Source organism: Protopterus annectens, chromosome 11.part0 (assembly GCF_019279795.1).
Source record: "Protopterus annectens isolate FY-2018-M chromosome 11.part0, PAN1.0, whole genome shotgun sequence".
Taxonomy (NCBI): Eukaryota; Metazoa; Chordata; order Ceratodontiformes; family Protopteridae; genus Protopterus; species Protopterus annectens.
In genome coordinates, this window is record NC_056745.1 from 229,307,227 (window position 1) to 229,334,106 (window position 26,880).

The 26,880-nt window shown below is 42.5% G+C and overlaps 1 protein-coding gene and 1 non-coding gene across 2 annotated transcripts in view; both read left to right on the forward strand.

The window, feature by feature from the left end:
* Positions 1 to 26,880, forward strand: part of LOC122814927 (histidine-rich glycoprotein-like) — a 117,421-nt gene that overhangs the window by 38,282 nt on the left and 52,259 nt on the right. The window lies entirely within an intron of this gene.
* On the forward strand, positions 13,139 to 13,302 carry LOC122816053. Its single transcript, XR_006367053.1, has one exon. It is a non-coding gene; the product is annotated as a U1 spliceosomal RNA (small nuclear RNA).

Here is a 26,880-nt window from a genome sequence, read left to right on the forward strand (position 1 = left end):
TCCACTCGTCACTGGTTTGGAATCGGATCTGGAGTCTGCAACTCTCACCGTGTGGGTTCTGTCCATGAGCCAGTTAGCCACTTATCTCGTGACATAAAGGTTTATGTTAAGGTTGGTGAGTTTATTTATGATTCCTGAATGGGGGATAGTATCGAAGGCTTTAGTGAGGTCCAGGTAGGCTGTGTAGACCACTTTGCCCTCATCTATGGCCTTGGTAACTGTTTCAAAGAAGTCTACCAGGTTTAGTAGACATGATCTACACTTTAGAAATCCAAATTGGGTAGCATCCAAAGTTTGGAGGTTACCAATGTCTTTGTTTGTGAGTTCCATGATGATACGCTCCATGGCCTTGCAGGCTAGGCTTTTCAGACTAATAGGTCGATAGTTCCCGGGGTCTGTGGTGGCTCTTCCTTTGTGGAGTGGGATAACCATTGCTGTGTGCCATTCAGTGGGCACATAGCCTGTGGTGAGGCTGTGATTGAACATGGAGTTTAGATAGGGGCTAGTTCATTTTGGAGTTCATGTAAGATGCAGCCTGGGATGTTGTCCGGTCCCATGGATGCTGTGTTTTTGGCTTTAGAGAGTGCCATTTTTACCTGTGTGTTTGTGATTAACTGGGCTCTACAATCATTTGGTATAGTTATAGGCCCTTTGGGGGTGAGAGGGGAGTAAAGTTAGCACTGAACTTGTCTGCCAAGATATTGCCAATATCAGTTGGCTCTGTATATTTTGTGCCGTTGTGCTGTAGCTCAGCACAGATCTGGGTGTTGCCATGGAGATTCTTGACATAGCTAAAGAATGCCTTGTGGTTGTCTTTGGAATCTGTGACAATTTTTCTTTCAAAATTAGCTTTGGAGGATTTTATGAGGGATCTCAGCTTCTTACTGAGGCCCGTCAGCGAGTTCCTCCATTCCTGGGTTTTTACTCTTTTGCAACAGTTTCTTCCTTCTGTTGTAGAGTTTGTAAATGGCAGGGGACCACCAGATTGGCTTCCTTTTTTTAGAGGATAGTGTCTTGGTTTTGTTAGGGATAGCACAGTCCATGCATTCATGCAGGTGCTTGTAGAGTGCATTTGTGTAGGATTCAGCAGTCATGACTGTATTGTCCATCTGCAGGGGCATCGCAAAGTTAGCCACCTCTGTTCTGAGTAGCATGACGTTCACTTTGGAGAATTTTTTTAAGGATGGTTTCCTTGAGTGGGGGTGGGGTCGGGATATGGATATCTAGGGTGATTAGTTTATGGTCTGATCTAACCAGCGAGGAGTTGATCGTGGGCATTGAGCACTGGTCACCCATGTTGGTAATGACCAGGTCCAGAATATTGTTGCCCCTAGTGGGGGTGTTGACAAGTTGATACAGGGCATTAGAGTTTATAAATTCCAGGAATCGTTGAGTAAGGGGATTAGTACAAGAGTAGTTTTCACAGTTTATGTTAGGGTAATTGAAATCGCCCATTATTGGGGTATTTGGTTGGACCCTCATTTTTTCCAATGTCTCCAGCAACGAGGAGTGTGGGTCCTGGGTCATGGTGGGGGATCTATAACACGCTACAATTTGGAATGCATTTTTGCCCAAGGGTAGTTGCACTTGGATGATCTCAGAGGCATTGTGTTGTGCAAGTTGCCTGGAGGTGTGGTTATCCTTAATGAATATGGACACACTTCCACCCTTAGTGTTTTGGCCCACATTTTGTGGCCGAAATGTGTGCTATGAATTATAGCCTGGTAGTGCTGGGGTGCTCTCAGGAGCTTTGAACCAGGTCTCAGTCACTGCACAGATATCAATGTTCTGCATTTTGAGGAGTGCCTCAAATGAGTGCATTTTGAGGTTTAGACTCCTAGCATTGAGCAGCATTGCCCTCAGTTTTTTGTCACTTGTAGTTCTTATGGTGGTGGGTTTGTCTTTTGAGCCTTGCCTAAAAAAGTCACTATGAGGGTGGCAAGAGCCTTGGCCAATATCCGGAATCCCAGAGGTGACAGGTGCAGGCCATCTTTGGTGAAGCATTGTGGCCTGTCAAGCATGTCATTCCAAGCAGACAGATACTGGATCCCCTTTGAATTACACCAGAAGCTTAGCCAATTGTTGAAGGTGATCATTTTATCCTTGTACTGTGGTATCATTCTTGGTGAAGGCAGGATGCTACTCAGAGCTAGGGTCATACCTGTATGGGCTACAAGATTAGAGAGCTCTTCCATGTCTCTTTTCATGTAGTCCAGGGAAGTACATCTCAGGTCATTCACACCAACATGGACAATGACAGTCATATTTGTACTTGCTTTATAGTGACCTGAGTGCATGCATTATGTGGCAGATTCTGGCACCCGACAAGCAGCTGACAGCAACCTTCTCTTTGTCCAGCCTGGTGATTGGGACGGCAGTGTGCCTGACTATAGAGTCACCTGTGACTAGTGTGTTGCATATGTTGTTTTGTCTTATTGGGCTGTGGTTGTGTGGCACACCGAGTTTGTGGGCTATGTGTTGTTTGGGATGTGTTGGTGGGAGGAGGTTGCTTGTGTGTCTGCTTTGGAGGTCTCTGTTGCCTAGGCAAATTTAGATTTTTATTCAGAGCCTCCGTATATATATATATATATATATATATATATATATATATATATATATATATATATATATATTGGTGTTTCTATGTGTGGGTTTTGGAGGTGGTGCTGTGAGGTTTTACCTTCTCCTCTTGACTGTCTGTTCCAGTCTTGGTTGGAGAGAGCTTTGCCTCTAGATTGGCTGTATAAGTGCATCTCTCACAGGTATTAGTGTTTGGTGGTAGGAGGAGAGGGTTGTCTATGTACATGAGGCAGTTGTAACATTGCCTCACAATGCCCAGGTTCATCAGGTAGACTGGAGAGTACACCAGGAGCTGTCCTTTGGACATGCCTGAGTAAGTAGTAAAGACTGTTTTCTTTTGTTAGGTGGGGAAGTAGTAAAGACTGTTTTCTTTTGTCCAGTAGGAAAGTATATAGACTATTCCCTCCTGGCAAGTGAGGGGGTTGAATGCTGGGGGTTATTTAGTGCTACAGCAGATTTAGAAGAAGTGTTGGGCTAGAAGATGCGGGTCTGAGTACTTAGGCTGAAAGACTGACTAGTTATAAGGGAAAAACTGAAGAGCAGACTTTGTGGAGCCAGGGATAGTTAACCCTAGCTAACCGGCGCTTCGCTGTGTGCAAAACTGCGCAAATGGGGTTTTTATAACAGAAAGATGAAAGGGATAGAAATTAGCTCAAAATGGCCAATAAACTACAGATTCTAAGCTGAAAACCACTCTTCCAGGGACAGATAGTCAGCTCAAAGCTCCCCACTCTCACTGGTGAACAGAGAAACTTCCTTCTATCCTAGTAAGGTATGGGCAACATAGAAACTGCAATACAGCCCTGGATTCAGCAAACTCTGAAAACTGGACTCTACTAGATTCAGAAATGTGGGAAACAAATATAGATATATTTTTTTTGTTTTTTTTTGTTTTTTCAAGAAGTTAAGGCATATACAACAAAATAAGCACTTTAAAGCTCAGTAAAATGGCTATCACACTCTACAACAGTTAAAACAGTTTAAATGCTCACGAAAATTATTTTAAAAGTGAAAACAGTAAGTACAGTAAACAGCTGAAATAAGCTTTTTAAGTATCAATAAATGCTAGAAAATGAGCGTTTAGGCGGAATTAGCAATAACTAGTAAGAAACAAGCCAAAAAAGCACTTAATCAATCCAAAGTCTCTCTTTTCTCCTTCTGCTGCTGTAGGACTCTGCAGGACACCTGGGCAGGATTTTGCTGAGCTGATACAAGTGCAAAAAACTCGCAAATGTGTTTTTTATAACAGAAAGATGAAAGGGATAGAAATTAGCCCAAAATGGCCAATAAACTACAAATTCTGAGCTGAAAGAAAAGAAAACAAACCTTATTAACATATTTCATGCATTATACATTAATTATATGTCTTAATTTTTTTAACAATTACTATTCATTCTAACATTATAGAGCAGCCACGGTGGTGCAGCGGTTAGCTTTGCCGCCTCACAACAAGAGGTTCCGTGGTTCAATTCCCCACTGGGCTGCCTTCTGTGCGGAGTCTGCAGGTCCTCCCTGTGGTCGCGTGGGTTTCCTCCGGGTGCTCCGGTTTCCTCCCAAAGACATGCAGTAGGTGGATTGGACACTCTAAATTGGCCCTAGGTGTGAGTGTGTGCGTGTGTGCCTTCTGTGGAAGGTTGGGTGCCGGGCTGGCAACTTGACACCATAAAACTCCACTGCCAATCATGAGCTGACAGATGATCCACTGTGGCAACCCATAACCGGGAAAAGCCGAAAGAAGAAGAAGAAGACTATTCATTATAACATTATATATATTGCTCAATTCCTGCCTTTCCTTAAACCTCACACCTCCCCCTGAACATTATTCTGCATGTACTGTTTCCACAATTTCCATTTATTTTTATGTAAATTGCCCCTTCCCTTTCCTAAAGATCTGACCTCCAGTTAATTTATCTCCTTTGCTATATTTACAGTGGATATAAAAAAGTGTACACTCCCTTGTTAAAATGCCAGGTTTTTGTGATATAAAAAAATGAGACCACAATAAATCATTTCAAAACTTTTCCCACCTTTAATGTGACCTATAACCTGTACAAATCAATTGAAAAACAAACAAATCTGTTAGGGGAAAAAATATAAAAAAAAACATACAATAAGTTGGTTGCATAAGTGTGCACATCCATAAACTAATACTTTGTTGAAGCACCTTTTGATTTAATTACAACATTCAGTCTTCTTGGGTAGGAGTCTATCAGCATGGCACATCTTGACTTGGCAATATTTGCCCACTCTTCCTTGCAAAAGCACTCCAAATCTGTCAAATTGCGAGGTCATCTCTTGTGCACAGTGCTCTTCAAGTCACCCCACAGATTTTCTATTGGATTCTGGTCTGAGATCTGGCTGGGCCATTCCAAAACTTTAATTTTCTTCTGGTGAAGCCATTCTTTTGTTGATTTGGATGTATGCTTGGGGTCATTGTCATGTTGAAAGGTGAAATTCCTCTTCATCTTCATCTTTCTAGCAGATGCCTGATGGTTTTGGGCCAAAAGTGATTGGTATATGGAACTATTCATAATTCTCTCCACCTTGGCTAAAGCCCCAGTTCCAGCTGAAGAAAAGCAACCCCAAAGAATGATACTGCCACCACCATGCTTCACCGTGGGGATGGTGTTCTTTTGGTGATGCAAAGTGTTATTTTTGCACCAAACATACCTTTTGGAATTTTGGCCAGAAAGTTCAACCATGGTCTCATCAGACCATAACACATTTTCCCACATGCTTTTGGGAGACATGATGTATTGTTTTGCAAATTTTAGCCGGGCCTGGATGTTTTTCTGTGTAAGAAAAGGCTTCCATCTTGCAACCCTACTCCATAGCCCAGACATATGGAGAATATGGGAGACTGTTGTCACATGCAGTACACAACCAGTACTTTCCAGAAATTCTTGCAGCTCCTTCAATGTTGCTGTAGGTCTCTTGGCAGCCTCTCTCACCAGTTTTCATCTTGTCTTTTCATCAATTTTGGAAGGACGTCCAGTTCTTTGCAATGTCACTGTTGTCCCATATTTTATCCACTTTTTGATGACTGTCTTCACTGTGTTCCATGGTATATCTGGTGCTGTGGAAATTTTTTTTGTACCCCTCTCCTGGCTGATAACTTTCAACAATGAGATCCCTTTGATGCATTGTAAGCTCTCTGCGAACCATGGCTTTTGCTGTAGCAGGCAACTGAGTAAATGTCAGGAAGATCCTACTAGGACAGCTGAACTTTATTTGGGGTTAATCAGAGTCTCTTTAATTGATGGCAGGTGTGTACCCAAGAAGACTGAATGCTGTAATTAAATCAAAAGGTGCGCACTTACACAACCAGCTAATTGTACGTTTTTTATTTTTTATATTTTTTCCCCTAACAGATTTGTTTGTTTTTCAATTGAATTGTACAGGTGGGTCTATACTGAATCAGCGAATGCTTAAAAACGCAAATGCTGATTCATTGACCCTATTTCAGCAAACGCTGAAAATCCCGAACCCCCGGAACAGCAAATTCTTTCTCAGGGAAAAAAAATTGCTGGGCCGGTTTTGGGAGTTTGCTGTTTCGAGTGTTCAGCATTTTCAGCGTTCGCTGAACTAGGGTTGACGAATAAGTGTTCGCTTATTTAATATAGACCCGTGCAGGTTATAGCTCACATTAAAGGTGGGAAAAGTTTTGAAATGATTTATTATGGTTACATTTTTTTATATCACAAAAACCTGGCATTTTAACATGGGTGTGTAAACTTTTTATATCCACTGTATATATACAGTATGTACAGCTTTAGTATAAGTGCTAAAATATTAAAATCAAGCACAGATTATAACAAGTTGTTTGTAGAACTATGTTAAAGGGTTAATGGAAGCCATATATATCAATCTTTCAAATCAGAACTCCAAGCAGGCTTCCTATTGAGATGTCAGCACTCTAACTACAGAGTGGTGGGAAACCAAAAAAAAAAGGATCGAAAATCCAGAAGAAGACCAAATCTTGAACATCACTCTTTACTTTAAACTTCTTTTTGCAGGGGAAAGCACACATGCATCCTTTGATGTGGGGGGGGGGTCAAACTTCTAGCACCCCCCCCCCCCGAAACTTTTATAGACCAACTCTGAGATCACCACACCTCAAAGAAAATGGAATATTCCAGTAAATGGCCATCTTTGACTGTTTATATATATATATATATATATATATATATATATATATATATATATGAGTCCATTCTTTTGGCCATTCAATCTCCATGTTTTGGGACTCTTAGCAGGTCCCTACATTTCAAATGGTTATCCTTCAAAGCATTACATTAATTAAAAAGATTAACAGTGTAGTGTAACAGTTATAAAATAATCAGAAATTCAAAGCACGGTTAACAGATGCTTGTTTCATTTCTATAGTATTTTAAGGATGTCCTTCAAGGATACATCTGCAGTCGTCACATATGGGTTGTCCTGCCTCAGGCAGCCCTTCGGTCGGCCGGATTCCAAAGTCTGGGTCTGGCCTCGGCTGATGTCGCACTTTCCCCGACGTCGGAGCGTCTGGGGTATAAAAGCATCAGCCGACGCCATCTTCCTCAGTCTTTCTTGCCACGTTGTCCTCGAAGCAGAAGCAGTTCGCAAGTGCCGGTCGGCCAGCTCCTGTGATTCAGCTACCGAAGACTTCGAAAAAGCTGCCCGTCGCTGGGGACTCTTTCTTGCCTCAGCCGATGTCAGATAAAGTTAATAATTGTTTAACTTGTGGGAAACAAATACCTCATCAGGATTTCCACTCTTACTGCCTCCCCTGCCTAGGCCCAGACCACGACGTCTCGGCCTGCTCTGCCTGTGCTTCCTTCAACCGACGAACTCTTAGACGTCGGTCGGAGTTTGCAGAGGAGTTTTTTGGGGCTAGTTTTGCTTATAAGATGCCGTCGGAGACTCCGACTTCGCATTTAGTTAAAAAACGGAAGGACAAGGACCGACACACGTGGACCGCGGTTTCGGCTGAAACCACGGTCGGGCCTACCGCGAGTGTCTCGGTCTCGGCGGAAACCAAGTCCTTGGTACTTCCTATTACCGAAACCACACAACCGACTACCTCGGCCCCGGAGGCCCCGGCCGTGTCGGTCTTTGAATTACCTACTGAAACCGGTGTCCAGGAACCTTCCGACACCATTCCTTTAGATAAGTCTACTCCTGCACGTGGTGCAGCCAGACCCCCTGCTTCCATGTCCATTAAGGCTTTCTCCAGGGCTAAAGCTGCTAAACTTTCTAAGGCTTTGCCTCCCAAGGTTCCCTCTCAGAGACCTTCTACTAGCTCTCAGATTCTTACCCTAGCAGAGGATCTGATCTCATTAATTAGAGGTTCCCAACCTCATCCGGACAGGGGCTCTCAACCACCTCCAGACAAAGGCCCAGGGTTGAGCCCTCTGATCCCCAGTCCTCAGATGAGTCCACGGATGGCTCTGCTCTGTCAGACCACCAGGAGGAGGCTTATTCGGCCTACGAGGATTCTGATGCTAAAGAATCTATTCCCTCGGCCTCCCCTCCTGAAGAGTTTTCCTTTGGAGAGACATTACACTCTATGAGAGAACATTTTCAATGGCAGGGTCAGGAATTCTCTGATTCCAGAAAGAGATTAAGGACCTTTTTACATTTACCTCAGCATAGGCCCTTAGCTATACCTCCTGTTTTGAATGTCATTGATGATGTGTACTCTGATGTTAGCACTGCCCCTGACTCTCTCCCTCCGGCTCCTGCCAAACCTGATAGGTACTACAGGGTCCCGGACTCACATCTACACCTGTACAAGGCCCACTCTGCTGATCCAGAAACTATTTCCCAGGGCCCAAAAGGGGTTGCAGCTGCCACTGCTAAAAATCCTCTACCCTCTGAAAGGGAGTCCAGAGCATTAGAGAGATGGGGTAAGAAAGTGTATACTTCTGCAACTCTTTCCATGAGGGCATTAAATTGTCAATTTTATATGATACAGTACCAAGAGTATTTACTGGATGAATTGCATAAGAAACTGTCCTCTTCTGAACCCCTTGATCGCAAATCCCTTCAGGATCTGGTGCATAACTCCCAGCAGGTTAGTAACCATTTCTTGCAGTGTGGTTATGATGCATTGGAAGCTTCATGTAGATCAGCTATGACAGGTGCAGTTATACGTAGGCATGCCTGGCTGAAGGAACAATCTCTGCCAGACCATGTTAAAGCTAAGCTTTTGGATGCTCCTATGGAAAAGCAAAAATTATTTGGTTCCACGGCTCAAGAGGTTTTAAAGAAATTTGAAGAAAAGGCAAAATCTGTGCAAACAGTTAAAGACTTTCTGCAAGTCCAACCACCGAGATTCAGCAGAAATTGGCCTACTAAGAATTGGTCCTTTCCGGACTCAGACAGATCTCAAAGAGGCAGGAATAGGTGTGCCAGAGGCAGAGGGCAAGCTAGAGGCTCCTACAGAGGCCGTCAGTGGCAGCCTCCCAACCAGAGAGGTAGTGCAGGAAATACAACTGCTACACCAGGACAGACTCAATGACTTTATTTTGACTCCGCCGACCAGGGCTCAATTAGAAGCACCTTTGGGCGGAAAACTTTCTTTATTCTCAAAAAATTGGCACAGCATTACAAGAGACACATGGACACTGCAAATAATAGACAAAGGATACAGGTTCCACTTCCACTCATTGCCCAAAAGAAAAGGCATGCCAGACCTGCCACCAAATCAGAGGGCAGAGGCTTTGAAGCAAATTACCAACTTAATGCAAATGAAGCCATAGAAAAGGTACCTCTTTCAGAACAAGGCCAGGGATTTTACTCCAGATTATTCCTTGTTCCAAGAAAAGAAAATCAATGGAGGCCTATTCTCGACTTGTCCGCACTGAATACTTACCTCATTGTGCCAAAATTCAAAATGCTGACTCTACAGCAACTCCTTCCCATGCTGGGCAAGGGGTCTTGGCTGGTGACTCTAGACCTCAAGGAGGCATACCTGCATGTACCTATTCGACAAAGCTGCAGAAGACATCTCAGATTTCTTGCAGGGTCAGAGCATTATCAATTCTCAGCATTACCCTTTGGCTTATCTACTGTGCCCAGAGTATTCACAAAATGCCTGGCATCAGTAATTGCACACTGCAGACTTCAGGGGATTCAAATCTACCCATATCTGGACGACTGCCTAATACAAGCGGACAACAAGCAAACTTTGTTAAAGGACTTGGGCTATGCCATCCACCTGCTACAGGCCTTGGGATATACAGTCAACATCCACAAATCAAGACTGGTTCTATCCCAAAGAATAACTTTTCTGGGTGCGGATCTAGACACAACCACCCAAATGGCCTTTCTCACAGAAGAAAAACAAAAACAACTACCAGTTTACTTCCAGAATCTGACAAGACAAACTCAGCTGACTGCAAGGAAAATCCTGCAGGCCCTGGGTTACATGGCATCTTGCATTCTTCTGATTCCGCAAGCAAGACTGCATATGAGAAAATTACAATGGTACCTAAGAAGTTTATGGACACAGCACAGTCACAGCTTAGAAACCCTGATCCCACTCATTCCTTGCCTTCAAAAGGAATTTCTGTGGTGGGCTCAAGCCTGCCAGTCGAACAGTGGGTTGCCCTTCAGCAAGCCAAGAGCCAACCAAACCATCACCACGGACGCTTCAGACCAAGGTTGGGGAGCACACATGGAGGGCAGATGTATCCAAGGGCTATGGTCACAAAGAGAGCTGCGCATGCACATAAACCAAAAAGAAATGCTGGCAGTGATACACGCAATCGAGGCCTTCAAACCTTTCCTTCAACAAGGCCACCTGCTCATAAGGACAGACAGCACCACAGTTATGTGGTACATAAACAAGCAAAGAAGCACCCATTCCTACCATCTTTGCAGACTGACAATGAATCTATGGGAACTTGCTTTGAAACTCAACATACAGCTACAGTCCCAGTTCGTGCCAGGGAAAGACAATACACTGGCAGACAGCTTAAGCAGAACTACCATGGATGCACACGAATGGATGCTGCACCCAGACATCTTCTTACTCATCACACAATCATGGGGAAGGCCGGAAATAGATCTGTTCGCTTGCCCCCTCAATCATCAACTGAAGAAATTCTGCTCAAGGACATACCACCCACAAGCATGGAAAGTGGACGCTCTCTCTTTCAGCTGGAAAACTCTAACAGTGTGTGCTTTCCCACCTCTCCCATTAATGACCAAGGTACTACTGAAGATCAGGACAGAGCAGCCCAGAGTAATTATGATAGCTCCAAACTGGCCAAGGCAGCACTGGTACCCACTGTTAAAGAGCATGTCACAGACGAAACCATGGCCTCTCCCCCTATGGCCACTCCTACTGACGCAGCACAAATTCAGGACCCTGCACTCCAACCTGAAAACCTTGCAGCTGACTGCCTGGAGAATACCATGACTCCTCCTGAGGATAACCTATCCCAGAGAGTGAAGGATATTATTATGGAAGCTTCCCTTCCACAAGGAAGGCATATTCAGCAAAATGGAAAAGAGTTCACACCTGGAACACAGCAAAGGGCCTAGATGTGACAGTGATGAACATGGCACATATACTGGAATATTTGGCAGAATTGTTCCACAATGGCCTGTCTTATTCTTCCATTAATATACATGCCTCAGCAATCTCAGCAGAATACAATGTTAATCCACCTGTCTTCTCTCATCCTCTCCTAAGACAATTTCTAAGAGGAATCAAAAACATTAATCCTCCAAGGAAACCACCTCTACCTACTTGGGACCTGAATTTCGTGTTGGAAAAACTAACACTTCCTCCCTTTGAACCAGCAGCATCGGCAGATCTACAGTTTTTATCTTGGAAAACTGCCTTCCTTCTGGCCATAACTTCAGCAAGAAGAGTATCTGAGCTACAAGCTTTAATGGCAGTGCAGCCATTTCTTATCTTTCATCAGGACAGAGTTTCTTTGAGGACCAATCCTACATTCATGCCAAAGGTGGTATCCAGGGTATCTTTGAACCAAGCTATTCACTTGCCTACATTCTTCCCACAACCACAAAATAAAGGGGAGAGACTTCTGCACACCCTGGACATACACAGACAACTGCTACTACTTGGACAGAACTAAAAGTTACAGAAAGACTGACCAGTTGTTTGTAGCATATGCTGGCGTACAAGGAAAAGCAATTTCCAAACAGACAGTTTCAAAATGGATAGGAAATTGCATTCGTTTTTGTTACTCCTTTCATGGAAAAACTGTGCCAGCTAACATTAGACCTCATTCCACGAGAGCCACAGCCACCACCACAGCCTTCCTAAGAGGGGTGGCTACCAAAGACATTTTAGAAGCTGCTACATGGAGCTCTGTGCATACATTTGCCAAGCATTACAATTTACCTTTATACTCCAGATCCAGAGCAGGTTTTGCTACGGCAGTCCTGCAGGGTATCTTAACTACACCATCCTTTACTTAGTACCTCCACCCTCAGATTGGCTATGGTATTCTACCCATATGTGATGACTGCAGATGCATCCTTGAAGGACATAGTACAGTTTTGTACCTACCATAAATGTAGATGTCCAATAGGTATGCATCTGCAGTCAGGTTTACCCTCCCTCCTTCCCCTCTGTGGTATTCCTAGGGTGCTTACCTCTCTATTAGCTAGCTGGGGGAATCTATTATGGTGTATTTGTTTGTATATACATGTATATATATATATATATATATATATTTTTGCAAATGTTTGGAACTTTATTTAATTTCTCCAAATTTAGCCTTCCTAGAGGGCACCTGGCATCTGGGGCAAGAAAAACTGAGGAAGATGGCATCAGCTGATGCTTTTATACCCCAGACGCTCTGACGTCGGGGAAAGTGCGACATCAGCCGAGGCCAGACCCAGACTTTGGAATCCGGCCGGCCGAAGGGCTGCCTGAGGCAGGACAACCCATATGTGATGACTGCAGATGCATACCTATCGGACATCTACATTTATGGTAGGTACAAAACTATACTTTGTAGTGTGTTCTCTCTTATTGCCACATCAACAACATGTAATCATCAAAATTGTTGTAGCAGTTAACATGTCATCTATAAACAAATGCTGACAAAAAACAGAGGTTAAAAAAAATAATGAAAAAGGGGGTGCAATTCAACTGTACCACTGTACCTTTTACATTTTTCAAAAACTGCACCAGCGTCAGTAAAAGATAGTTGCTAATGGACTAATTCTGATCTTCTATACTTTTCTTACAGTTATCAGGTATGGGTGAGTTTTACACCCAAACAAATAATGAACCATCATATAAAAGTGGGCACACCAGCCTTCTTAATTATGTTAATCACTTTCATGTTTTAGTTTTACAGACTTCTTTAGAACATATAATCTCACAAAATGTACTCACTTTTAAGATGTAAAACAACCACACCCATAACATTATTTCACCAATTGCTTTTCATTTCATCACATTTCATTTAAACAGACACTTTATATTCAAACTCTCATTCAGCCAAGATGGAGAATAAGCATTTAATCTCATTTACCATGATAATTCTCTATATTCCGAGAGAGAGAGAGAGAGAGAGAGAGAGGGACTCTTACCTGGCAGGGGCAACATCACATTCAAGAAGGTGGTTTCCTCAGGCTGAGGCTCTTCCATTGCACGTCTGTTGGGCTGACACCTGTGATTTCCACAAATGCAGGAAACTCGACTGCATAATTTATGGTAGTGGGGAACTGCATTCACACTGTCCCCTAAAAAAGAGAAAAAATCTACCTATCCCCCTTGTGGTATCTTGGTATCTCATTTACAGATTCTAAAAATATTAAAAAGAACATTTTTGGAACCATTGCATACCACAGCATTTTTACTTAAAACATTAGCAGTCACTATTCAACTGTTCTCCTATTCTGACTGCTATCTTTCTAGTGGTCTTTCCTAAGTAGAAAGCCTCACTGGTATAAAGGGATGTAAGATAAATCACTGTTTCCAAGCCACATGTCTATCATCCTCCTGGGGAAAAAAGTAATTTTCCTTCACTACAACATAATGTTCTTACAGTTATTAATGAATATACATTATTGATATTCCATACAAGAACAGGTGGCATAACTCTTTTTGTACTTAACTACCTTCCATTTTCCAATATTTCTTTAATATTTCTACTTTTTATCTGAAAAACATGGGTTGATACCTAAAATTCCACTTAATTCTTGGTTGCTCCATATAATTTTCTAATTTGTCTTAATTATTTATTTCAAATTCCCTGAATCTGTACTATATCTAATAGGAAAATGTAAGGAATAATCTTTATCTTGGTTAATTTTCATATAGCTTTGATCATCTTTTTTGTCTTCTCATAAAATGGGACCATAAAAACGTTGCCTTTTTACTCTGATCTCCTCTAATTTTTCCTTTACATAAGTTAGATAATATCCTTGCTCTTAAAACAATTCTCTATCTTGGATTATTCCTCTGTAAAAAGAGTATCAACACTTGTTAGCCAGGATATCCTTATTGCCACTATTTAATTATGCATTTCTTTGGGGCTCCCGGATGTGCATTGTTCCTATGTAGATACATGTTAGTGAACACTGGCTTCCTGCATATATACTTGATTCAAGTTTATTTTTGTTTTCACAAACCTGTACAACTGTATCTTAAAAAAAAAAAAAAAAAAAAAAAAAAAAAAAAAAAATCTTCTTTATGACAACTTAGATGTAAACCTTAAAAAATGTTGTTGTATTCAAATAAATTACAAATTCATTAAACTTCTTTTCACCCCCTTTCACAAGATAGAAATATTGCCAATAAAATGCTTGTAAAATATATGTTCACTAAAAGTGCATTCCCTTACTGAGTTCACCTCCCATTTTGTCTTAACAAAATTGGCATATCATGGAGTTATATTTTAAGCCATAGCCATTTCACAGGTTTGTTGAAATAACTTAACAATAAATATTTTTTCTAACATCAACCCTGCCAAGGTGCAAAATGTTTATTTTCCTCTAGCTAGTAACCTGGTAATATTATATAAGCGCTGCCTTACTATTTCAATGCCCTTCTCTGTGGGTATGGAGCTATACAATGTGATTACATCTATAGCAGCTAAAGAAAATTCCTTTTCCAACTTCATTTCTCTGAAAATGCAGAGAAAATGCCAACTGTCTCTTATGTATGAGGGGAATTTTAAGAACTTCTTGCTTGATCACTTTGTGGGGGGGGGTATTCATGAAAGCCCACATGATAATTTTTACCATGTGCATATAGAGGGGCAATGCACATATGGGCATGACACGCTTTAGATTCAGTAAACTCTGTGCAGCAGCACACCTCATGTGCAAATACAGAAACTTCTGTGGCATGCAAATTACAACATAAGTAGCTGAATTTTATGCTAATGAAGTAAATCAACACGGTGGAATGATTCAACAGCTTTTAAAGGAACCATGTTGACTCTGTGTTTGTGCTGGCCGTGTATTTGGAAACTTTCCAAATACAGCCACAGAAAGGAGTCTACATGGAAGCAAGAGCAAGTAAAAACTCTTAAATTTTGTACAGAACAGACCTCAACATGTAACCCTATGTATATTATGACCTAATTACACAATGTGGATGCTAGAATATCACAGTTACAAAATAAAAATACATCTGTAAGGACCATGACATAAATGCACCTTTGCTCCCCCACCGCCAAAAGAAAATGTAATTGTACATAATGTAAGCTGCTACAATGTTTGGGCATCCTGAAATAGACTATTATATTGTACTGTAAGCCTATGTAGTATGTAGCAGATATATGGGCAAAGGAATAGCCCCCCTTGTGTTATTGTGCTCCTGTGCAGTTTGTCCACTGACATGGCTACTAATTGTGTAGATTCCAGGCTCTCAACAAGGTGAAGATGCAAATGAGGTAAAAACTCATTGGTATTACTGAGTCCCAAAAAAGAGTAACCCTGTAAGGATGTTCAATTTGTGTAGGCACTTTCACCGTGGTTTTGTTTTCAATGGATTTCAACAGTGAGTGATGACATCGGGTGTGTGTGTGTGTGTGTGTGTGTGTGTGTGTGTGTGTGTGTGTGTGTGTGTGTGTCAGGTTACACTTTCAAAGTTGTACAAGTCGGTCTGTGGGGGGTAAAGGTGCATGTAAGCTATGAATAAATCACAGGTCGTATGTCATCCTCAGAATTTTGTTGTAAAATGTGTCTTCTCTGTCTGTTTCGAATAATTTTTGTATATTGGGCACCATTGTGCAATGGAGGAATGAATGAATGGCAGCTTTTGCTGTGCTTGTCTTGTAAATAATCATGTGGCACCATGTGTATCTGTAAAATTAGAGTGCAGAAGGTCGTAGGCTTGAGTACAGGGTGGGTAAGAATTCCTTTTTATACTGAACGTTTGTGTGATATCACGGGAATGGATAAAGTAATTACAATTTTGTCACACTTACTTTATTTATGCATAACTAACCCAGCTACTGGGGATGCACATGCCAGTGCATTTCTTTGTGCCGGTCCCAAGCCCGGATAAATGGGGAGGGTTGCATCAGGAAGGGCATCCAGCGTAAAACTTTGCCAAATTATTCATGCGGACAGCAGTAAATATTTACATACCAGATTGGTCGAGGCCCGGGTTAACAATGACCGACACCAGTACTGTTAGCCAACAGGGTGCTGGTGGAAATTGGGATACTGCTGGCCGAAGGAGGAGAAGAGGTGGAAGGCATGGCCAAAGGCAGGAAGAGAGGAGAAAGGCTAGGACTGTGGTAGTGAGGGTCAGAACCTTGAATGTTGGCAGTATGACTGGTATAGGGAGAGAGCTAGCCGATATGATGGACAGAAGGAAGGTTGGTATATTATGTGTGCAAGAGACCAGATGGAAGGGGAGTAAGGCTAGGTGTATTGGAGGTGGGTTCAAATTGTTTTATCGTGGTGTGGATGGGAGGAGAAATGGCATAGGAGTTATCCTGAAGGAAGAGTATGCTAAGAGTGTTTTGGAGGTGAAAAGGGTGTCGGATAGAGTGACATTTATGAAGCTGGAAATTGATGGTGTAATGATGCATGTTGTTAGTGCATATGTTCCACAAGATGGGTGTGCGATGGATGAGAAAGAAAAATTTTGGAGTGAGTTGGATGAAGTGGTTATGACTGTACCCAAGGGTGAGAGAGTGGTGATTGGAGCAGATTTCAATGGGCATGTTGGTGAGGGGAACAGAGGGGATGAGGAAGTGATGGATAGGTATGGTGTTAAACAAAGGAATGCAGAAGGTCAGATGGTAGTGGATTTTGCAAAAAGGATGGACATGGCTGTGGTGAATATGTATTTTAACAAGAGGGAGGAGCATAGGGTGACATACAAGAGTGGAGAAAGATGCACACAGGTGGATTATATCTTATGTAGGAGGGCCAGTTTGAAGGAGATTGGTGACTGTAAAGTGGTGTCCGGGGAAAGTGTAGTTAGGCAGCATAGGATGGTGGTTTGTAGGATGATGTTGGTGATCAAGAAGAGGAGGAGGAGTGTGAGGGCAGCACCAAGGATCAAGTGGTGGAAATTGAAAAAGGGTAATTGTGAGGTGGAGTTCAGGGATGAGTTAAGACAGGCACTGGGTGGCAGTGAAGAGTTACCAAATAGCTGGGTAACTATAGCAGAGCTAGTAAGGGAGACGGCTAGAAAGGTGCTTGGTATGACATCTGGACAGAGGAAGGATGACAAGGAGACATGATGGTGGAATGAGGAAGCACAGGAGAGTATACAGAGAAAGAGGTTGGCAAAGAAGAAGTGGGATTGTCAGAGAGATGAAGAAAGTAGATAGGAGTATAAGGAGATGAGGTGCATGGCAAAGAGTGAGGTGGTGGGGACTAAGGATAAGGCATATGAAGAGTTGTATAAAAGGTTGGACACTAAGGAGGGAGAAAAGGACCTGTACCAATTGATGCTAGACAGAGGGACCGAGCTAGGAAAGATGTGCAGCAGGTAAAGGTGATAAAGGATAATGATGGAAACATACTCACAAGCGAGGAGAATGTGTTGAGCATTTGGAAAGAGTACTCTGAGGGGTTGATGAATGAAGAGAATGAGAGGGAGAGAAGGTTGGATGATGTGGGGATAGTGAATCAGGAAGTGAAACAGATTAGTAAGGAGGAAGTAAGGACAGCTATGAACAGGATGAAGAATGGAAAGGCTGTTGGCCCAGATGACATACCTGTGGAAGCATGGAGGTGTTTAGGTGAAATGGCAGTGGAGTTTTTAACCAGATTGTTTAATGAAATCTTGGAAAGTGAGAGGATGCCTGAGGAATGGAGAAAAAGTGTTTTGGTACTGATTTTTAAGAATAAGGGTGATGTGCAGAGCTGTAATAACTACAGAGAGATTAAATTGATCAGTCACAGCATGAAGTTATGGGAAAGAGTAGTGGAAGCCAGGTTAAGAAGGGACATGATGATTAGTGATTAGCAGTATGGTTTCATGCCGGGAAAGAGCACTACAGATATGATGTTTGCTCTGAGAGTGTTGATGGAGAAGTACAGAGAAGGTCAGAAGGAATTGCATTGTGGTTTTGTAGACTTAGAGAAAGCATATGACAGGGTGCCTAGAGAGGAGTTGTGGTATTGTATGAGGAAGTCAGGAGTGTCAGAGAAGTATGTAAGAGTGGTACAGGATATGTACGAGGGTAATGTGAAAGTGGTGAGGTCTGCTGTGGGAGTGATGTATGCATTTAAGGTGGAGGTGGGATTACATCAAGGATCAGCTCTGAGCCCTTTCTTATTTACAATGGTGATGGACAGGTTGACAGATAAGATCAGACAGGAGTCCCCGTGGACTATGATGTTTGCAGATGACATTATGATCTGTAGTGAGAGTAGGGAACAGGTGGAGGAGACCCTGGAGATATGGAGATATGCTCTAGAGAGAAGAGGAATGAAGGTCAGCAGGACTAAGACAGAATATATGTGTGTGAATGAGAGGGAGGATAGAGGAATGGTGAGGATGCAAGGAGTAGAGGTGGTGAAGGTGGATGAGTTTAAATACTTGGGATCAATAGTTCAGAGTAATGGTGAGTGTGGAAGAGAGGTGAAGAAGAGAGTACAGGTAGGATTGAGTGGGTGGAGAAGAGCGTCAGGAGTGATTTGTGACAGACGAGTACCAGTAAGAGTGAAAGGGAAGGTCTACAAGAGGGTAGTGAGCCAAGCTATGTTATATGGGTTGGAGACAGTGGCATTGACAAAAAGGCAGGAGTTAGAGTTAGATGTGGCAGAGTTAAAGATATTAAGATTTGCACTGGGTGTGATGAGTGTGGACAGGATCAGGAATAAGTATATTAGAGGGTCAGCCCAGGTTGGAAGGTTTGGAGACAAAGTCAGCGAGGTAAGATTACATTGGTTTGGACATGTGCTGAGAAGGGATGCTGAGTATATTGGGGAAAAGATGCTAAGGATGAAGCTACCAGGTAACAGGAAAAGAGGAAGGCCTAAGATAAGGTTTATGGATGTGGTGAGAGAGGACATGCAGGTGGTTGGTGTGACAGAGCAAGATACAGAGGACAGGAAGAAATGGAAACAGATGATCCGCTGTGGTGACTTCTAACGGGAAAAGCCGAAAGAAGATGATGACTTTATTTATGCATAACTACATAGGGGTGCATGGAAGTGCACCTAGCACAATAATGAGCAAGCAGCAGGTGTGTGTAATAGTTGCTAATTACAGTATAAGTGGGTGAACTACATTTTCATGAACCAATCAAATATGGTGCAGCTATCCTACATGCTGTAAAGCATCCAAGTAACGTCCATTCTTGTTTCCCTAAATACTTTAATAACATTGGAGTAGAGACAAGGACATTTTAACTTAAACAATGCCAGGGACTGCTGCAACTATGCTACATCTGCTTGTGCTAGAAGCAGAAGTCAGTGCTGCTTGTGCTGATGACAATAGGCCTAGGCTGAGAAGGAGAGGAGTGTTCAGGCCAGAGTAACTTATCAGACGCTACATAACCTGAAGATTGAAAACAGAATCCTAACAGGTTGTGTGATGAGTAAGTGCACTATGTCCAAATATAATAAAGAGGTTTAAAAGTTCAAATCACAGCTGAAGATCTCATAGCAGTGTACATTCTGATACATTTGTTTGTGTTTACAATGACTTTAGTTCTTCGCTGCAAAGTTGTTTGTGTGGCAACGAGGGCTAAGGCATCCATCCATTTTTCTGAATCTGCAGTGGTGTGAGAATTCATATCCTGAACTATGTTGAAATATCAGATGTGTAGTATCATTTTGTAGTGTGTATGTCATACCTTGCTTTTTCTCAATTATGGTATGTCTCCTTTTCCATTTATTTTCCTACTTTTCTTTTTTTATTCCACTGTTTTCCTGATGTGCTGCATAGCACAAAGAAATGACTGCAGGTTTGGCTGTGCTTATGTAGCTTGCATGAAATGCGACATTGCTAACACTGGATCACCAAGGAAGCAGACAGGCTGACATAGAAACAGGACACATTCAATAAATCCTTTTGGCCATCATGAAAACCCAGTGTGGAGTAACTGTCACACATTAGCAATGCGGCTCACATGTGCACTGCTTAACTACGCACAAACAGCTGTATCTTGCATGGGCATGCACTTAGTTAACCATAGCACAAATCTGCTGCCCAATGCACACCTTTCAACTCTTTAGTTATTTGTAGAATGTCCTGATATTGGCATTATAGTTTTGTCCTGCTCTTCATAATAAGTTTGTTTTCTGGCAAATAATTTGAAAATATTTGACTATTGAAGCCAGAAAACAGTGACAGACATTTGAATTTCAAATCTCCTACCCTTCAGACAAATTTCATTAATGTAAAAAATGTTATTCTATCAACTGTATAAGTTTGTAAGTGCAGTATGTAAAACGTATCCCTAGGTTTGGTCCTTTTTCAACCCAATATGTATGGCTTTGTCCAGATTCCTTGCTATTAAATGTTGAGAGGTATGGCCCAATGTGCTATGGAACTGTATATATGATGCTGTCTGATTTCAGTCCATGTGTTGGCCATACACCCACAAGCATTACAACCCTGGGGCGTCTCATTATTTACCACACATATATCAAACATATGACAAAATGTAGTTTATAAAGTTGTGTGACCCCTCGTGGACAGTGGCAGTTGATGGTGTTCACAACCTTGCTCTGCTAAATTCAAACATCCATATATGCTCAGCAAGGGTACTTGTGTTGCTATATAACTAGGCTTCTAAGCAGCCTAGTGCTATTCGGCTGTTAGCCTCATATGACGCTATGACCCTATGTTCCTATGCAGGCCTCCCAAGCTGTTGTTCCTCACATGGCCTGCTGATGTCATCTACTATAAGTTCACCTGCGCATCTGTATAAGTCAGACTTGTTCTGTGGTGCATGCATTAAGTACTGAGTTCTATAGTCTGTGCAACTTAGATAGATAGGGGTACTGTTCTTACTTCAGTTGACTGTGCGCGTGCATGTGTGTGTGTGTGTGTGTGTGTGTGTGTGTGTGTGTGTGTGTGTGTGTGTGCGTGTGCGTGTGTGTGTCTCTGATCAGCAGAATAAAAGTGTTATCCTGCATTTACTGCTCCAATGGAATAGCTTGCCATTTTTTGGATAGCTGCTCATCCCTACACAGCCATTCTATAATGGCCTTCCAAGCTGTTGTCTCCCACAGGGCCTCCTGATGTCATCTACTATAAGTTCACCTGCACTCCTGTATAAGTCAGAGTTGTTCCATGGCACTTGTATTAAGTACTGTGTTCCATAGTCTGTGCACTTAGATAGGTAGGGGTTCTGTTCCTGCTTCAGTTGACTGTGTGTGTGTATCTCTAGTCAGCAGAATAGAAGTGCTCTGCTGCAGTTACTTCTCCAAAGGCATGGCTTGCCATTTTTTGGAAAACTGCTTATCCCTACATAGTCATTCCATCATTCCATACTGGCCTCCCAAGGTGTTGTCTCCCACAGGGCCTGCTGATAACATCTACTATAAGTCCACCTACACTCCTGTGTAAGTCAGACTTGTTCTGTGGTGCATGCATTAAGTACTGTGTTCAGTAGTCTGTGCACTTAGACAGGTAGGGGTTTTATTCACACTACAGTCAACTGTGTGTGTGTGTGTGTGTGTGTGTGTGTGTGTGTGTGTGTGTGTGTGTGTGAGTAAGCTGTAACTTGATATTAAAGAGAACATTTTATACTAGCAGGTGGGACACTGCTGATGTCATCAGCTATAAAGTGTTGTCTGACACACTTCAAGTCAAACACTATGCTGTGGCACTTGCATAAAGTACTAAGTTCTGCAGTTTGTGTACTTGGATAGGTAGGGGTTCTATTCTCACTGCAGTCAACTGCATGTGTGAGTGAACTGTAACTTGATGTTACAGACAGCATTCTACACCAGCAGGTTGGATACATATCTTGTCCTTAACAGATACTACTGATGTCATCAGCTTTAAAGGGTTGTCAGACAGAGTGCAAATCAGACTTGTGCCCTGGTGTGTGTGTTATATTTAGTGATCTGTAGTCTGTGTACTTAGATATGTAGGGGTTCCAGTCTCACTGCAGTCAGATGGGTGTGTGTGTGACTCTAGTCAGCAGAGTATAAGTGGTATCCCACAGTTACCTCTCCAATGCTATAGCTGGCCATTTTTTTGATAGCTGTTCATCTCTACACAGTCATTCCATACCAGCCTCCCAAACTGTCCTTTCACACAGGGCCTGCTGATGTAATCTACTATAAGTCCACCTGCACTCCTGTGCAAGTCAGACTTGTTCCGTGGCACATGCACATCTGTGTTCCGTAGTTTGTGCACTTGTATAGGTAGGCATTCTATTCTCACTGCAGTCAACTGTGTGTGTGTGTGTGTGTGTGTGTGTGTGTGTGTGTGTGTGTGTGTGTGTGTGTGTGTGTGTGTGTGTGTGTGTGTGTGTGTGTGTGTGTGTGTGTGTGTGTATGTGTGTGTGTGTGTGTGTGTGAGAGAGAGAGCTGGAACTTGATATTACAGAGAACATTTTACACTAGCAGGTGGGGCACTATGGCACTGTTATAGTCTCCTCAGAAGACCCTGCTGATGTCATCAGCCATAAAGTGTTGTCTGACACACTCCAAGTCAGCCTTGTGCTGTGGTGCTTGTGTAAAGCACTGAGTTATGTAGTCTGTGTACAGATAGGTGGGGTTCTATTCTCACTGTAGTCAAGTGTGTGTGTGTGTGTGTGTGTGTGTGTGTGTGTGTGTGTGTGTGTGTGTGTGTGAGTGAGCTGTAACTTGATATTAAAGAGAGCATTTTATACTAACAGGTGGGACACTGTTATATTCTCCTCAACAGATGCTGCTGATGTCATCAGCTATAAAGTGCTGTCTGAGACACTTCAAGTCAACCTGTAGTTTGTGTACTTGGATAGGTAGGGTTTCTATTCTCACTGGAGTCAACTGAATGTGTGAGTGAACTGTAACTTGATATTACAGACAGAATTTTACACCAGCAGGTGGAACACATATCTCAACAGATACTGCTGATGTCATCAGCTATAAAGGGTTGGCAGACACAGTGAAAGTCAGACTTGTGCTGTGGTGTGTGTGTTATGTTCAGTGATCTGTAGTCTGTACTTATATAGGTAGGGTTTCTATTCTCACTGCATTCAATTGTGTGTGTGTGTGTGTGTGTGTGTGTGTGTGTGTGTGTGTGTGTAAGTGAGCCATAACTTGATGTTACAGACAGCATTTTACACCAGTGTGTGGGCCACAGATCTTGTCCTCAACAGACACTGCTGATGTCATCAGCTATAAAGGGTTGCCAGACACAATGCAAGTCAGGCTTGTGCTGTGGTGCGTGTGTTATATTCCTTGATCTGTAGCCTGTGTACTTAGATAGGTAGGGTTTCTATTCTCACTGCAGTCAGCTGTGTGTGAGTGTGTCTCTGTGTGTGTGAGCCAGCTGTAATTTCATATTAGACAGCATTTTACACCAGCAAGTGGGGCACTGTTATTCCTATATGCTCAGCACATCATGCTGATATTATCAGCTATATCAGAGTACTGCATATGCATGTATATCAATAGGGCATGATCGGACAGTGGCCTAGATGTCAGGCAGACATCACATCATGAGATATAAGACAGAATAAAATGACATGTGTTTTAATCTGTACACATAAATCATGGCATGGTTTGTAGGCTCTGTGTTAGCTTGATGAGAAAGCCCTGTGGGGTATCTTGCAGATGCATGTTTCTGGTGAGCTACATGCAACAGAGAACATGATACTGTACTGGTTTGATGAGATTATACTACAGAGATCTGAATGTGATGGCCTGACTTATGATCTACACCATAGGTTTGCACTGGATAATCATTAAAGAGATCAGTTAGAAAGCAATGAGACACATTGCAGTTGTTGACTTCACAACCCTTACAAGAGAATACACTATAAAGTAATGGAATGATGATGCTATCCATTGTACAACTTGGAAGGCAAATATAATTCACAGGTACAATTAACATTTAAACAACACAAATGTAGATATTATTTATTTATTTATTTATTTACATTTGTTTACTAAGAAATTCAGACTGGACACATGACCTTTTTCAGCGGATGCCTGGAGAGAAAAGCTCCACACAAAAATATATCAACAACAGAGTTACATGAAGAACAATTGTTGTACATACAATATGACACATAGTAATGTACAGGATATTCCAACATCTAGCTAGGGACTACTAATAATGGTAATAATTATATTCTGATAGTAATAATCTTAAAACAGATACTGTTATAAACTCATAGACATACCAGATATTTCTGTAAACTGAAAACAGACATAAAGCAGACATTCCACAAGATGATGGAATGAGCTGGAGAAGAACTAAGAGGAATAGCAGGGAAAGATTGAAGGAGTGAAAGACTGAGGAAGTATTAGAAGTGGAATTGAAAAGTAGGTAGGTGTAAGGTAGCTGGAGATGTATTTGGAGTTGAAATGAAGTGAGGTAGTCAAGTATGTTAGAAGAGGGTCTGAGAGATAGAGTGGTGTGGGGGAGGGAACAGGGGAAGCCACAGCCTGTGGAAGAAAGATTGCAATGATCTGACATAGGAGGCAGGGTGGCTAGGGGAGGGGAAAGGAAGGAGAGGTAAAAAAGATGGGTCACTAGTCAGGATTGGTGCATGGACATAACCAGTGTCTTGTTAAGTGAGTTTTTAGTGCAGCTTTGAAGTGAATGCATGATGGTAGTGTCGTTATAGGGGGGGGAGGGTTTCATAACCTGGATATAATGCAGGAGAAAAGAGCTTCTCCCGCTGAGTTCTTGGTTTTGGTTACTAGAAGTTGATTTTTGCTGCTGGAGCACAGTGGTGTAGTGGTACAATAGAGCTGGAGAAGATTTTGAAGGGATGGGACTTTAAGAGGATAGTTTACTATCTTGTGAGCAAGAGAGAGTTGATTCAGGTGAAGAGGTTGAGGGAGTTCAAGCCAGTCAAGTTCTCTAAGTGAGATACAGTGGTGGCTGCGATAGAATGCTCCAGTGGCAAACTTAGCAATTTTGTTGTAGCAAGCATCAAGCTTGTTTAGGTCTGTTTGTCTAAGGTTGGTAAGTATAGGAGGCATAGAGTAAAGTAGAGATAAGATGGGAATTGGCAACAGAAATTCTAGCTGTTTTGGTGAGGAATATACTAAGCAATAATGTAGCTAAGCACCCTGTGCATCAGACACAAAGCTTTAGATTCCCTGAATTGAAAAGAGAGAAATCAGGGATATGGCGCAGTTATCATCGCTTGCACAGGGTGTTGGGGTTGGGGGGGGGCAGGAGGTCTAGGTTGACAACAAAGGTTGTTGAGGGTGTGTGTGTGTCTGTGTGTGTGTGTGTGTGTGTGTGTGTGTGTGTGTGTGTGTGTGTGTGTGTGTGTGAGTGTGTGTGCATGCCTGCATGTGTGTGTATAAGAATGGGTGTGTCTATAGGGGTCCTCCATGTGAAAGTGGTGTGTGACAGTGTGCATGAACACAGCCAAGCTCAGTGCTACCTCTATGTCTTGTTATATATGACAGGTGTGAGCTGTGTATGGCAGAGCTCTCAGTTCATCATTATCGCCTCTGACCATGAGACCTGTCTCTGCCAGGAGATGCATTGGCACCTCCATGCCCAAGGGCAGATGCAGTGCTACTACCTGACTTTTACTGTTGTCTGCTGGATGTACTCCCATCATGGGAATGCCCAGGGCCACAACCACATGGCCTGCCACATCTGGGTGTGGACAGCTCATTTCCTGATGGTGCAGGGGAAGTACTGCCACTATGGGAGCATGATAGGGCATGGCCACATTGGTTGGCAGCAGATGGTGTGGCTGACCTATGTCCACATGGATGATGTCCCCCTCCCAGCAAATGTGTCATCTCAGACACTGCACAGTCCATGATATAAACCCCTCATTCCATCGCAGACACCCTATATTCCAACATGTAATTCATCCAATCCATTGAATTGGCTACATGGTAGAGGCAGTCACAGATGTCAGACTGTGCCACATCTAGAACTTTGAGCATTTGTCTGGAGTGCCATTCAAAATATGCCTTTGCCTCCATGATGGCTCTAAACATCCACTGAGTGATGTGGGAAAAGGCACCTGCATTAGGTGGAGGAGGGACAGCAGGCCTTCTCTGAACACCCCAATCAACTCTCCTGTGTGACACTTCACCAACACTTTGGCTATGGACATATTCAACAGGCATTGAAGCCGCAGGAGCCACACTCCCCTGATCAATGTCTTCACCCTCTGTCTGTCCAATATCTCTGTGGACTGGGTAGGTGTAGGCCTACTGGCTGTGTCCAGGGAAAATGAAGGGGGTCACTGGATGTCAACCTCTGTGCCAGATTCAACCTCTGCATCCCCCAAATGTGCCTCAGTTTGGTCACCATTATCATCAACGTCTGTTGAGACACTGACATCAGGTGTCAGAGTGCCCACACTCCTACTGTCATGCTCACCTGTGATAAAAATGGAGAAAAAATAGTAATACTTTAATGCCTGCACTACTATGCTGCAATATATATTAAAATACATTGCTGTTACTAATACAGACAGTACAGCAATACATACAACAGGCCTAAGAGGACACGTTATGAGATATCTTGAAATTTATCTACGGTACTGACATAAATGTATTAGGCTTACCATCTGCAGGAGGCCTGTGTCTCTGCATTCCTGATGGTCCTGTAATAAGTAAAGCAAGAGGTAATAGCAACAACATCACATTTAACAGTAAATCAGGGGGTAATACATTTACATCTCTATATCTTCAGTACTTCAAATGTCAACAGGAATGTGGCTGACAACTTCAAATTAAACTTCT